General features: G+C 41.6%; 1 long non-coding RNA gene across 10 annotated transcripts; it reads right to left on the bottom strand.

Annotated features, from left to right (window-relative positions):
- Positions 1–807: 807 nt before the first annotated feature.
- LOC110915380 lies at positions 808–3,750 on the bottom strand. 10 transcript variants are annotated; one of them, XR_004887303.1, is made up of 6 exons: positions 3,582–3,750; positions 3,253–3,314; positions 3,069–3,151; positions 2,199–2,986; positions 1,741–2,104; positions 808–1,321 (listed from the first exon to the last, which is right to left on the bottom strand). It is a non-coding gene; the product is annotated as an uncharacterized LOC110915380 (long non-coding RNA). The 10 variants fall into 10 exon arrangements; XR_004887313.1 differs by having other exon boundaries at positions 1,741–1,792; XR_002578927.2 differs by having other exon boundaries at positions 1,741–2,363; positions 2,727–2,986.
- Positions 3,751–16,133: the final 12,383 nt, after the last annotated feature.

Genomic DNA, 16,133 nt, shown 5'->3' with positions numbered 1-16,133 from the left:
CTAACATAAACACATTTTAAAAAGTGATAATAAATGAAAATGGACTAAATAGATCAACCCAAGAACTCACCGCTTTGATGTCAACTAGGGGTGTTTATCGGGTTAGTTCTTCGATTATCGGGTTATTCGGGGTTTCAGTGGTGAAAATATTATCCGATAACCAACCCAATTAACTATATCAGGTTCGGGTTTAATCGTTAATCGAGTTCAGGTTTATCGGGTCAGGTTTAACGGTTATCGGTTAACTTTTAGTGCCCAAATAGTAGACTAAAAACAAGGTTGCCCTTAAGGCTTAAATTATGATTTATGTCCTTCAATCATTTCTGGTTCAAACTATAGGTTATCACACATTGCATTGATACTTGACATAAGATTAAACCTTATTTGTTGCATATATAGTGTTTCATCACTTTGTTATTATTCTTTTAAAAGATTTACCTATTAAAAAGACCAAGATTTAGATCAGAAAGCGAGTGGTTGCCACTATCAACGATGAGTTATTGAAAATTAACAATGTGAATGATTAGACAAATAATTTGTATTTTATTAATTAAAACCGAAATAAAAAGAACAAGGAAAATAATTTATGTTGAGAGAAAGTATCTACAAGTGTTCCAATCATCATTTAACGCGATTGTATAGTGTAATTTTATATACATATTACTCTTATAACATAACTAGGTTATCACCCGGGACTGCTTCCCGGGTTGGAGAAAATTATATATGTTATACTTAATGGTTAACATCTTAATTAAAAAAAACATAACACATATATTGTTGATGTGAAAATAAACAATAAACCAAAAAACAATTGAAAATGTTGAAATAGTTAAATAAAAAAAGTACCACAATTACTAAAGAAAAGATAATAGTGTTTTCTAAACATTAAAATTGGTAATAACGATTTTACGAGATATCAAATTTCTTGATATACTGCACACAAAAGCTTCATTTGGCTCTTAGAGCTTGAAAACAGCCATTTTGCCCCATGGAACGATCCGTTGTTTCATGACATCAACCCAATCGACGACATTATACATATAAGAAACAACAAATAATAATTTGAGATGACAAATAAATAAAAGATAAAACATACACTACACATAAATTAAAAAAAACCTTGTTGTTTCGAAATGTACTTCAATTAATATCTTCAATTTCCATTCACCTCCACCAATCATCTTAATGGTTATATTTGAATTGTACCTCAATTAATATCTTCAATTTCCATTCACCTCCACCAATCATCTTAATGGTTATATTTGAATTGTTATGTAAACCGGCAACATTGGCGATGTGTTCATGGAACCACTACAACATTCTAAAAAAAATATTAGCAATATTAGAATGTAAATAAAAATAAAAAAAAACATAATAAATTAGAATGTGTCCACGATTAGAATGTGTCCAAGATTCTACTTGATTCTTTCAATTTTGATCTCTTTATTCCCTTAACAATCAAACAAAGATACCTCAACAGAAAGGACTATTACCGACGGACGATTTAGTCGACGAAAGGTTGGATTTGTCGGTAAATAGTACAATTCAAGTTGTTCCCAAAAACCAAAGGATTTTGATTCTAGACAAATATGCAATTGTAAATTACTTCCTTATGGTCAGAAGTGGAAGACATACCACACAAAAAAATCCACAATTCAAGGAGATAGCATGTTAGCAACGGAACTTAAATCATAGACGAAAACATCATATAGTTTTAATGAGTTATAGTGATTAGTGTACCTAAATTCTGAATCAGAGGCCTTCGATTTCGTTACAACTCTCCAGCAGCGACCTTCAACAAAATAAAGATTCATTGAAGCCTTCTTTAAAATAGAGAAATCGAATTCGACTGGGATGAATTGATAATTTGGAATTTGAACAGAGAATGCTGATGGTGGCAGAGTTTGATTTTAAAATCGAACATGAATACAGAATGATTTCGAAGTTCGAAAACTGATGACTAAACACTCCATCTCCAAAAAAAAGCTGCAATAAAAGATTAGAATATAGTCATTGTTGCCAGCTTACAGCCTCCTCACTATTCTTGTACCCAAAACTTAGTTGTTGTCGCAACCCGTAATAACCCACCGTGTTGCTGCCCTGTCTAGCGAGTAGTGACGTACAACAATAAGAAAAGAAAGTGAAATTACAGAAAAAAAAGACAAAGGTTTCCGTTACTTTAAAAACAAACAAATTACCAATTTTGACTCAAATCCGTTAGAACCATCATCTACTCCACCAACCCTTGTCTGTTTTACTCATGATTGTTTCTTGCATGAGCACGGTATACACGACTCTCACTCTCCGTTTATGTACTAATTTCACCTTGATGTGGGAGATGTGAAAAGCATCCACATCCAAACCTTTGACGTACACAACAATTAATACCAAACATAAACTAAACTTATAAGGTTAATATATCATTCTAATAAAGTGCGTGTTACAAAATAATAGTTTACTAAATACTAAATTTGAATAAGAACAACTATGTATCATAAAAGACATTTTGGTCTACTTTTAAACCTTTTAACTTGTTCCTCTCTTCAGCTAAATTCTTTTATTAGACTCATTAAACAATCTAGAACCAACCATTAATACGTAGATAGCTTGAAATTGCCAGCTATTAGGTCTAAAAATGTGGTTAAATATACAAACTCTTTTTTCCCTTTTAGAAGACCACAATTCAAATAAAAAAACATGGATTAATATATTAGACTTATATTTACCTCAGCTATGATGTGGTGTCGGAAAAACCTCTGCTTGATATCCATTTGCAATTGAAAAGAAAAGTTGCTCCACATTTAGATTAGTTTTTGCACTCTACAGAAAACAGTATGACAAACTAATTAGTGCTCATTTTTATTCATCTTAGACAAGTAATTGGATCCTTGAAGAAAATTGATATATTTGGCAACTTAGGTATGATTTCAAAGAATTTAATGCCATATTCATTTGCAAGTGCTTCCCTCAAAACAGCAGGTGCAACCTATCAATAAAGGATTGTGACCCTTTAATATTCCAATTTTTGAAGCATAAATGATAGCATCAAATACTAAATATAAATATACCTGTTAGCTTTCATCCATATCAGCCTTGCTTTAATCTAGATTAGCCTTTTTTCCCAGCAAGATCCATGCTTCAAGTAGTCTAACTTTAACATTTGGATGAGATAATGTAACCAGGTTAAATATGCATTGTAAAAGATCATGAACTGATAATAGAATACAACATATTTGATCTTAGATAACTTACTTTATTGTAAAAGGGGTCAATTGTGTGATAAATCCTCCACATTCTGTGAGTCAAAACCAAAACTGATACAAAAACAAAATAATAAACATATATATAACACTAAATGTAATGAAATGCAAAATCAAAATTGGGGAGATCAAATATTGACCTTCCTTCGAATTAGGGTTTCAAGTTTGATATTCAGATAAATTGTACTGAAGACACATTTAAACCTCATTCTATAAAAAAGAAAGATAATCGGTAGCAAAATCATACATTGAGACAATCGATTTAAAGCTGTAAAATCAACATCAAATGAAGTGTAAAAAAACGATTGATTGAACACTAACCTAGAAATAGGATATTAGTGCATACGGTATCATCGAGTTGTAAACAAACAGAATAGAAACGAAGGATGAGTAGCTTATCAATGGTGTCTTTGGTGAATCGATTGATTTGCAGAGGCTTCAAGCAAAGGAAGAATCGTGAAGGAGAAGATAAGATGTGGGTCTAGGGTTTGAGAGCATGAAGAAGTGAAGGAGTGTGTTGTTTAAATAGGATCCGAATAATATTGTCGGGTCGGATAACTTGAAACGGGGCTTCACTGTCAAAAATAATGACCCACAATTTTCCCGCCAAAAACACATCTAAGAAGCTCTAATCAAGTGACATGTGTTCCAAATTATTTTCATTTATTATATATAATAATAATAGATATTTCAAATTGATATGGGAATAAATAATAAAATACTAAGGGTCTGTTTGGTATGGGGTAATGGAATGGATGAAGAAATAGAATGGACGAGGTAATGGAATGGACGAGGGGATGCAATGGATCATTACCATTCCATGTCTTGTTTGGTTACCATGTGTGAATGGAATGAATTATTATTGTGTATTGTTCGGTAGGCAAGAAAAACGGAGTAATAAAATAAGTGGTGAGTGGTGGTGGTGGTCGGTGGTAGTAAATGTGGGTGGTTATAGGTAGCGGTGGTGTGTGTCGGCGGCGGCGATGGGTGGTGGTGGCGGCGGCGAGTAGCGGTGCGGCGGTGACGACGAGTGGTGGTGGCAGCAAGGTGGCCGTTGGTGGTGGGTGGAAGCAGAGTGGCGGCGGTAACAACGGTTGGTGGTGACGGTGGTGGTTGTGACAACTCGAAATTTGGAACCCTTCGTGTAACGTTATGTGATTAGTTGACATGATTGGTGTAATGAGATATGTGAACATCTTATGTGAACTATATGTTATGTTTATGTGTATGCGTGTATGTATATAAACCGAAACAACAAGGACCCGACTCGAGACCATGTGGTCTCGAGTGAACAGTAACCGGTTGGGCCATTTGGGCCGTAAACCCCCTTTAGCCGACTTGTAAACCCATTAGGGTGCACCTCCTTAGCTCACTAGTATATAACCCTTAGTGAGAGTTAACCTTGCCATTTTCTTGAACAAACAACACATACTCCTCTACACACACACTCTCCTACTTTCCCTCACAAACACACTCCCTCATTCTCGGATTTGGACTCTTGGATCGGCTCACACACACACTCGGTTAGGAGATTCATACACACCTTTGAAACCCATCAACCGGTTAGTGTTTCTTGATATTTATTGATTAATATTAGTGATTCATGTTGTGTTTTGTGCTTGGATTGATGATGTATGATAAAGCTATTTGACAATATGTTGTTTGTTGAGTTATGCATGATGATTTGATGTTCAAAGCAATCGGTTCATAGGTGTTTTTCGTTATGTGTTATAATCGGTTGATGATGATAATAAGTTAATGCATTGTCATGTTAAAAATGTGTAATATGCTTGAATATGAATGGTGTTATCGGTTTTACTTGGGTTTGGATCCGAAGGGTTTGGGTGTTCATACAAGTTAGATTGATTGATGAATGGAAACCAAATGCTTGTCATAATAGGATGCTTGCTAGTGAGTTGTGGTTCATAAATTTGGTTGAATAAGGGTTGTTTGTGTTATGAATATGTGAAGAACTTGATGAATGTGTTTTGAATGTATGAAGAACAACTTGAATGTGCTTTGAAGGTGCTTTGAATATTTGAAATCTGAATTGTTTGATCCATTTTGGGTAAATATTAGACAACAAAACATGTTTAGTGGATAGTACATTTCTGCATGAATTTCATTGGATAGTACAAACTGTGAAGGATCAGCAGGTGCTGGGGAGTCGAGACCCCTGGTTTCGACTCGAGACCATAGCATGACAAGCCGAGACCACAGGTTGCGACACAGGTTGCGAGTCGAGAACCCCTAGTCTCGACTCGAGACCACATGTGATCAACACAAACAGCATGACTCGAGACCATGCTTACGAGTCCGGTTGCGACTCGAGACCAACACATGCATGACCCGAGACCTCCTCCGATTGCGACTCGAGACCCTGTCAGCCACACTCGAGACCGCACAGTCTCGACTAGAGACCTCACAGTCTCGACTCGAGACCATGCTTATTGGGCTTGCTTAATTACGGGCCTAAGTTAATGGGCCGGACATATGGACTTCTTGTGCTGCTGTTGAATGCGGGTTTTGGGCCTGCATGCCATTACGAGACCAACCGTTTGGGTCATCCTTAGACTGTTATGTGAATGTTACTGTGAAACTTGTTGTGCACTATTGATGAACTGCCATGCTAGAACTTGTATGCCATGATTGTTACTTGTACGTGCACTGCTTGGTTTGAATCTGATATAAATGGTATCTATGTTAGGACATAGTTGACCACTTGCAACTTGATTGACCTTTCTGTGTTACTGCCGAGCAAACCAAGGTGAGTTCACACCCTCTACAAAGCATGGGATTCCCTGGGTTGGGAATGGGGTTAAGGAACGTGGGTTCCTCGTCCTCCTTGGGTAGGACAGCAACGGTTCAGGAATGTGATTCCTCGTCCGGATGGACGGACAACTCGTACTAGACCAAAACTCTATCACGAAGTCCCTCCTTTTTATATCGACTTAATCGCCGGGCTAATGGCGAGCGGGTCATTAGTTAGATAGCGCTATTTAGGTCTGACAAACCTCACACCGTGCCGCAGAGGACGGGCGTGAACTAATGGATCTGGGGCACGTCAATGATGATAGACATTGACAGTTTCAGGGCACATAAACATGACTACAGTCAGCAGTCGATATGGTAACGAGTCTAGTGAACGCATGGGGTAGCCCCCACGGCCGAAATGCCTGATAACTAACACGGGGTAGCCCCCACGGCTGGAATGCCGGAGTAACCGGGAACAAACAGGTCACGTTTTTAAACTATGGGGTAACCCCCACGGCAGGATGCCAGATAAAGGAAACTGTTTTCGAAACAACTTAAAACAAACACCCAACTGTGAACTCACTCAACTAGTTGTTGACTCGTTACTACATGCTTTGCAGGACCATAGGTACTCAGCTGGAGCTTGCATGGAGAAGAGTCGTTGTGGGACATGGATTGCTGCGTGCCATGTTAAACTTGAAAACATTTGAACTTATGTTTTAACTTTAAGACTTATGCTTCCGCTTACAACTTAAACTTTGTTTTGTCTGAACACCAATCGTGTTGGTAAAACTTTTATAACTATTTATATGCTTGTTCAGTATGATTGGTGGCTGGATCCTGGTCAGTCACGCCTCCAAGCGGTAGTACTCCGCAGGTGGATTTTGGGGGTGTGACAGATTGGTATCAGAGCCATTGGTTATAGTGAACTTGGTTTTAATAAAGGAGAAACGTTTTTGTTAAAACCAGACTATAACCGGTTTAGTGCTCAACGGTCCACAACGACGCTTCACTCCACATGCAAGGCTCGACATTCTAGGTGACATGATTAGTGTATATTGCCTACTTGTTAGTTACATAGTACATTGCCCATGGTATGCTTGATTGGTATAAATACTGTTGTTTGAACACGTGTGTGCTTGCTCTATCCTATTATTGTACTTTCGCGAACCTCTCTCACTCGTATTACTCTTGTTATGAAGAATCATGTCTGGACGCGTTAACATGACACAAGCCCAGTTGACGGCTTTGATCAACGAACGAGTTGCCGCAGCACTCGCTGCTGCATACGCAGGAGGTATATCCTGCAGTCCGAACTTATCCTAGGATCTTTAGGATCCTACTCTCGTGAACCAACCTTTGTGTTAAACTCTGTCTTTTTTTCACCTACCTTAGGTCAACATGCTCAGGCACCGGTGTGCACTTTTAAGACCTTTATGGACTGCCGACCCACTACTTTTAGCGGAACTGAAGGAGCAGTAGGTCTCCTACACTGGTTTGAGAAACTAGAGTCTGTGTTCGAAATGTGTGAATGCCCTGAAGCACGCATGGTGAAGTATGCTACTGGTACTCTCGAGGGTTTGGCCCTCACATGGTGGAATGCTCAAGTGCAAATGCTGGGGTTGGTTGCTGCCAACGCCACCCCATGGGAAACTTTCAAGGAAATGATCAGGGAGGAATACTGCAGTCGCGACGACATTCATAAGTTGGAAGACGAGTTCTACAACCTCAAGATGACGGGGTCAGAGATTGAGGCGTATACTAAGAGATCGCATGAGCTTGCCTTGTTGTGTCCTACTATGGTGGACCCTCCGTATAAGCGAATTGAACTCTATCTCAAGGGCTTGGTGCCAGAGATCCAAAGTCATGTGACTTCAGCAAACTTGGCCACTATCCAGCAGGTTGTTCAGTTGGCTCACCGTCTTACTGATCAGGCGGTGGAGCAGAACAAGTTACCAAAGCGCATAGGTGCTGCAACTACTTCTGGTACCTCTAGTGAGAACAAACGGAAATGGGATGGAACTTCAAGCAAGGGTTCAACTTCTGTGCAATCTCAGTCTCAGCAGAGAAAGACTGACGACCACAAGAGCCCCAGTCAGCAATCATCTGGTGGTCAAAGTCATGGTGGGTACAAGGGGAATCACCCCAAATGCAATCGTTGCAACCTACACCACAGTGGGCCATGCACCAGGGGCAACTGTCATCGGTGCAACAAGCCTGGTCATGTTGCAAAGGATTGCAGGAGCGCATACCCCGCTAACCAGAATCGTCAGCAACCTCAACAGAACCAGCGGCAACAACAGGGTAACAACAAAGGGTGCTTCCAGTGTGGAGCTGAAGGCCACTTCAAGAAAGATTGTCCCCAACTGAACCGGAACAACAACAACAACAATCAGGGGAATGGTAACAATGGGAACCACAACAACAACAATGGTGCCAGGGGGCGAGTGTTCGTGATTGGTCAAGGTGAAGCAAGGAATGATCCCAACGTGGTGACGGGTAAGTTCCTTCTCGACGACTTTTATGTTACAGTCTTATTTGATTCGGGTGCCGATACTAGCTATGTGTCACTAGAAGTTAGTAAAATGCTTAAGCGTATTCCAACACCCCTGAGCAACAAGCACACTGTAGAGCTAGCTAATGGTAAGAGTTTGGAGGCCTCACACGTAGTCAAAGGTTGCAAACTTGTCCTCGCTAACCAGACCTTCTCTATTGACCTTATTCCTATCATCTTGGGTAGCTTCGACGTTGTCATTGGGATGGATTGGTTATCCCAACACCGAGCAGAGATTCTTTGCAACGAGAAGATCGTTCGTATTCCGGGTTCCGGTAGTGAACCACTTATGATTCGTGGCGACAAGAGAAGTGCTGTTGAGAACATCATCTCTCTCCTTAAGGCCCAGAAGTGCTTACGAAAGGGCCACACTGCGGTTTTGGCTCTAGTTATTGACACCACGGAGAAAGAGAAGAAGTTAGAAGATTTTCCAGTTGTACGTGACTATCCTGAGGTATTTCCTGAGGAATTACCTGGTCTTCCACCCCATCGCCAAGTCGAGTTTCAGATTGAACTAGCTCCTGGAGCTGCGCCTATAGCCCGTGCACCTTATCGTTTAGCTCCATCAGAGTTGGAAGAACTCTCTATGCAACTACAAGAACTCCTGGATAAGGGTTTTATTCGTCCTAGTTCATCGCCCTGGGGAGCTCCAGTACTATTTGGGAAGAAGAAGGACGGGACCTTCAGAATGTGTATCGACTATCGTGAACTCAATAAGGTGACTGTGAAGAACCGTTATCCTCTACCGCGTATTGACGACTTGTTCGACCAGTTGCAGGGGTCGAGCTACTATTCGAAGATCGATCTGAGGTCGGGATATCACCAGCTGAGAGTTCGAGAAGAGGATGTCTCCAAGACAGCCTTTAGAACCCGTTATGGGCACTATGAGTTTTTGGTCATGCCGTTTGGGCTGACGAACGCACCCGCAGTTTTTATGGACTTGATGAATCGAGTGTGCAAGCCCTATCTGGACAAATTCGTTATAGTCTTCATCGACGACATCCTGATCTATTCTAAGAGTCAGGAGGAACACGAACAGCATCTACGACTTATTTTAGAACTCCTTCGAACATAACAGCTTTACGCAAAGTTCTCGAAATGCGACTTCTGGCTTCGTGAGGTCCATTTCCTAGGCCACGTGGTAAACAAGGATGGGATTCACGTTGATCCATCCAAGGTAGATTCTATTAAGAACTGGCCTGCACCTCGTACACCAAAGGAAATTCGCCAATTCTTGGGATTGGCAGGTTACTACAGGAGATTCATTAAGGATTTTTCTAAGATCGCGCAGCCTCTCACCTCGCTAACGCAGAAAGGCGTTGCTTATCACTGGGGAAATGCACAGGAGTTAGCTTTTCAACATCTAAAGGATAGACTCTGTAGTGCACCTATCCTTTCACTGCCAGAGGGCACAGACGATTTTGTGGTTTCTTATGATGCATCAATTCAAGGTCTTGGTTGTGTATTGATGCAACGAGATAAAGTCATAGCCTACGCCTCACGACAACTCAAAGTTCACGAGAAGAACTACACTACACACGATTTGGAGCTGGGAGCTGTTGTTTTCGCACTTAAGTTATGGCGGCACTACCTGTACGGAACCAAGTGCGCAATCTACACCGACCACAGGAGCCTAGAGCACATATTCAAGCAGAAGGAACTGAATATGCGGCAACGACGATGGGTCGAATTACTGAATGACTACGAGTGCTCTATCAGGTATCACCCGGGCAAGGCCAATGTTATGGCTGACGCCCTCAGTCGAAAGGACACTGCGCCTAAGCGTGTGAGAGCTTTACAACTCACAATACATTCTAGTCTCCCTTCTCAAATACGAGCTGCTCAGATAGAAGCACTGAAACCAGAAAACGTTAGGGCTGAAGCCCTACAAGGGTCAAGACAACGCTTAGAACAGAAGGAAGACGGTGCGTACTACGTAACAGGACGCATTTGGGTCCCACTCTATGGCAACCTACGAGAGCTTGTGATGGATGAAGCACACAAATCTCGCTACTCGGTACACCCTGGTTCAGATAAGATGTACCACGATATCAAAACTACGTATTGGTGGCCTAGCATGAAGGCCCACATAGCAACTTACGTCAGCAAGCGTTTGACTTGTGCGCGAGTCAAGACAGAATACCAGAAACCCTCAGGCCTACTCCAGCAACCAGAGATACCACAATGGAAATGGGAGCAAATTTCCATGGATTTCGTTACTGGCTTACCTAGATCTCAGCGCGGAAACGATACTATTTGGGTGATCGTGGATCGACTCACGAAATCCGCACACTTCTTGGCAATTAAAGAAACGGATAAATTCTCCACTCTAGCGGAGATATACCTCAAGGAAGTTGTTTCGAGGCACGGGGTGCCCACCTCTATCATCTCTGATCGGGATGCACGTTTTACTTCAGAGCTGTGGCAAGCAATGCACAAGTCCTTTGGCTCACGATTAGATATGAGCACAGCGTATCACCCACAGACGGACGAGCAGTCCGAGCGCACTATTCAGACCTTAGAAGACATGCTTCGTGCATGTGTAATCGACTTTGGCAACAGCTGGGAGAAGCATCTACCACTTGTGGAATTCTCGTACAATAACAGCTACCACACCAGCATTAAAGCTGCTCCGTTCGAGGCATTGTACGGACGTAAATGCCGGTCACCTCTTTGTTGGGTAGAGGTGGGGGATAGTCAAATCACTGGTCCAGAACATGTGGTAGACACTACTGAGCGGATTGCTCAAATACGACAACGCATGGCGGCCGCTCGTGACCGTCAGAAAGCCTACGCCGATAAGGGCAGGAAACCACTTGAGCTCCAGGTTGGGGAGCGGGTATTACTCAAAGTTTCACCCTGGAAGGGTGTGGTTCGTTTTGGTAAACGAGGCAAACTTAACCCACGATACGTTGGACCTTTTGAAATCATTGAGAAAATAGGCAAGGTGGCCTACAGACTAAACTTACCAGCAGAACTCGGTGCAGTTCACAACGTTTTTCACGTGTCGAATCTGAAGAAGTGTCTGTCAGATGAGACCCACGTAGTTCCTCTGAAGGAACTCACTATTGACGAACAGTTACGATTCGTCGAGGAACCGGTTGAAATCACGGACCAGGATGTTAAGGTCCTCAAGAGCACTAGAATACCCCTCGTTCGAGTTCGTTGGAACTCACGTCGCGGCCCAGAGTTCACCTGGGAGCGCGAAGATCGGATGAAACAAAAGTATCCCCAACTGTTTGCAAACGGTACGACCACTACTGAGGCTGAAGCTACGGAATTTCGGGACGAAATTCCAGATCAACGGGGGGAGGATGTGACACCCCAGGAAAACCGGGAAAACCATACAACTTAACTAGCTTCCTCAGTGAGTGCCATCAAATTTCGGGACGAAATTTCTTTCAACTTGGGGATGATGTGACAACTCGAAATTTGGAACCCTTCGTGTAACGTTATGTGATTAGTTGACATGATTGGTGTAATGAGATATGTGAACATCTTATGTGAACTATATGTTATGTTTATGTGTATGCGTGTATGTATATAAACCGAAACAACAAGGACCCGACTCGAGACCATGTGGTCTCGAGTGAACAGTAACCGGTTGGGCCATTTGGGCCGTAAACCCCCTTTAGCCGACTTGTAAACCCATTAGGGTGCACCTCCTTAGCTCACTAGTATATAACCCTTAGTGAGAGTTAACCTTGCCATTTTCTTGAACAAACAACACATACTCCTCTACACACACACTCTCCTACTTTCCCTCACAAACACACTCCCTCATTCTCGGATTTGGACTCTTGGATCGGCTCACACACACACTCGGTTAGGAGATTCATACACACCTTTGAAACCCATCAACCGGTTAGTGTTTCTTGATATTTATTGATTAATATTAGTGATTCATGTTGTGTTTTGTGCTTGGATTGATGATGTATGATAAAGCTATTTGACAATGTGTTGTTTGTTGAGTTATGCATGATGATTTGATGTTCAAAGCAATCGGTTCATAGGTGTTTTTCGTTATGTGTTATAATCGGTTGATGATGATAATAAGTTAATGCATTGTCATGTTAAAAATGTGTAATATGCTTGAATATGAATGGTGTTATCGGTTTTACTTGGGTTTGGATCCGAAGGGTTTGGGTGTTCATACAAGTTAGATTGATTGATGAATGGAAACCAAATGCTTATCATAATAGGATGCTTGCTAGTGAGTTGTGGTTCATAAATTTGGTTGAATAAGGGTTGTTTGTGTTATGAATATGTGAAGAACTTGATGAATGTGTTTTGAATGTATGAAGAACAACTTGAATGTGCTTTGAAGGTGCTTTGAATATTTGAAATCTGAATTGTTTGATCCATTTTGGGTAAATATTAGACAACAAAACATGTTTAGTTGATAGTACATTTCTGCATGAATTTCATTGGATAGTACAAACTGTGAAGGATCAGCAGGTGCTGGGGAGTCGAGACCCCTGGTTTCGACTCGAGACCATAGCATGACAAGCCGAGACCACAGGTTGCGACACAAGTTGCGAGTCGAGAACCCCTAGTCTCGACTCGAGACCACATGTGATCAACACAAACAGCATGACTCGAGACCATGCTTACGAGTCCGGTTGCGACTCGAGACCAACACATGCATGACCCGAGACCTCCTCCGATTGCGACTCGAGACCCTGTCAGCCACACTCGAGACCGCACAGTCTCGACTAGAGACCGCACAGTCTCGACTCGAGACCATGCTTATTGGGCTTGCTTAATTACGGGCCTAAGTTAATGGGCCGGACATATGGACTTCTTGTGCTGCTGTTAAATGCGGGTTTTGGGCCTGCATGCCATTACGAGACCAACCGTTTGGGTTATCCTTAGACTGTTATGTGAATGTTACTGTGAAACTTATTGTGCACTATTGATGAACTGCCATGCTAGAACTTGTATGCCATAATTGTTACTTATACGTGCACTGCTTGGTTTGAATCTGATATAAATGGTATCTATGTTAGGACATAGTTGACCACTTGCAACTTGATTGACCTTTCTGTGTTACTGCCGAGCAAACCAAGGTGAGTTCACACCCTCTACAAAGCATGGGATTCCCTGGGTTGGGAATGGGGTTAAGGAACGTGGGTTCCTCGTCCTCCTTGGGTAGGACAGCAACGGTTCAGGAATGTGATTCCTCGTCCGGATGGACGGACAACTCGTACTAGACCAAAACTCTATCACGAAGTCCCTCCTTTTTATATCGACTTAATCGCCGGGCCAATGGCGAGCGGGTCATTAGTTAGATAGCGCTATTTAGGTCTGACAAACCTCACACCGTGCCACAGAGGACGGGCGTGAACTAATGGATCTGGGGCACGTCAATGATGATAGACATTGACAGTTTCAGGGCACATAAACATGACTACAGTCAGCAGTCGATATGGTAACGAGTCTAGTGAACGCATGGGGTAGCCCCCACGGCCGAAATGCCTGATAACTAACACGGGGTAGCCCCCACGGCTGGAATGCCGGAGTAACCGGGAACAAACAGGTCACGTTTTTAAACTATGGGGTAACCCCCACGGCAGGATGCCAGATAAAGGAAACTGTTTTCGAAACAACTTAAAACAAACACCCAACTGTGAACTCACTCAACTAGTTGTTGACTCGTTACTACATGCTTTGCAGGACCATAGGTACTCAGCTGGAGCTTGCATGGAGAAGAGTCATTGTGGGACATGGATTGCTGCGTGCCATGTTAAACTTGAAAACATTTGAACTTATGTTTTAACTTTAAGACTTATGCTTCCGCTTACAACTTAAACTTTGTTTTGTCTGAACACCAATCGTGTTGGTAAAACTTTTATAACTATTTATATGCTTGTTCAGTATGATTGGTGGCTGGATCCTGGTCAGTCACGCCTCCAAGCGGTAGTACTCCGCAGGTGGATTTTGGGGGTGTGACAGTGGTGGCGTCGACGATGGTGGTAGGCGGCGGCGGCGAGTGGCGTTGGCGTTTGGTCGTGGTTGTGGGTGATAACGGTGGCGAATGGGTGGCGGCGACGACGGTGGCTGTCGGGGTGAGGTGGTGGCGGGTGGCGGCGATGGCGTCGGTGGTAGGTGGTGGGTGGTGGTGGTGGTTGGTTTTGGCGAAGATAGTGGGTTGTGGTGTTGTTGATGAATGGTGTAAGAGGGGATGGAATAGAAAAAAACATAGGGGGTGGAAGGAATGATTTTGAGGGAATGGAATGCCTTTTGGAATGAGTGATTCCATTCCATTGACCAACCAAACACTCTTTTCTTCATTCCCTCGTAATCATCCATTCCATTCCACCTCTCATTCCTGCATACCAAACACTACCTAAGTGATGTAGCTTAACATGTAGGCGTTCATCAGTTTAGCTCTTCGGTTATCGGGTTATTTGGGTCGGGTTCTTCGGGTTTTCAGTGGTGAAAGTATTATCCAATAACCAACCCAATTAACTATATCGGGTTCGGGTTTAACCATTCAATGTGTTCCGGCTAATCGGTTAAGCTAGTTCTTCGGGTTGGGTCACCTCGGGTCGGGTTCGGTTTTTGGGTAAAAAGAACACCCCTAACGCCAACATGACATGTTTAGCTAAATAAACTCAAATTCACGAATTTCATGTGATGTTTGTGTTATGTCAGAAATTCACACATTTTGTGATGGTTTTTCAACTAAAAAAAGTACTTGGTCTGTTTATGTTTTAAAAAATATGCTTTGGGATTTTCAAGTATATTATCTTTCGTTCTTTTATAATTCTATGTTTTAACATTTAAAATAAATAGAAATATTATAAATTACATACATATCATTATTATCATATAATATTTGACATATCCCAAATACGTAATAATAAAAATTTTAATTGATAATTTTGTATTTGTAACATACGTAATAATAACTCTCTCGAGTGGGGATCCTGCGGAAAGTGTGTTTTTCCTCGAAAGTCTAGGAAGCGATCTGGGCCATCCAATGGGTGTGTTTAATGGTTGAGATCATCTTGGTGGCATTTTGGTAATATGTGTTTCTTAAAAATAGGATTATTTAATTAATCAGGGGTAGATATGTCATTTAGCTTATTTTAAATATGGAAATAACTGTCATTCCATATGTCACACCCCGACCACGTAAAACAACAAAACGTGGCGGAAACGTCGGGGAGTGTTGTAACAGAATCATTGTTTCATAACACATGGAAATTTAAATATTGTTTTATTGATTTAAAGAGTTACAATGTCTTGACAATCAAATAAATATAACATAAATAACTAGTCTTGCATCTTTTATTGTCACTAAGGCCCAAGTCCGCCTAAGTGTATCTTGATAAGTCCTATGCATCATATCCTGAAACACATGTGAAAATAGGTACGTCAACATAAAAATGCCTATGGGATACATAGGTTTTGTGGGAATAGAATTCATGACTTATGTTTGAGAAAATGTCTAGTCATGAACCTTGTAATTTGCTTTGTCTTGTAAATCATTTGAAAAACGATAAGATCAAATGATATGTACAAATAAATGTAAGGTTAAGTGAATAACCAAGTAAAAT

This window comes from Helianthus annuus, chromosome 2, assembly GCF_002127325.2.
Source record: "Helianthus annuus cultivar XRQ/B chromosome 2, HanXRQr2.0-SUNRISE, whole genome shotgun sequence".
Lineage (NCBI taxonomy): Eukaryota > Viridiplantae > Streptophyta > Magnoliopsida > Asterales > Asteraceae > Helianthus > Helianthus annuus.
The sequence above is the reverse complement of the archived record's forward strand: the minus strand, read 5'-3'. Positions and strand labels throughout refer to the sequence as shown.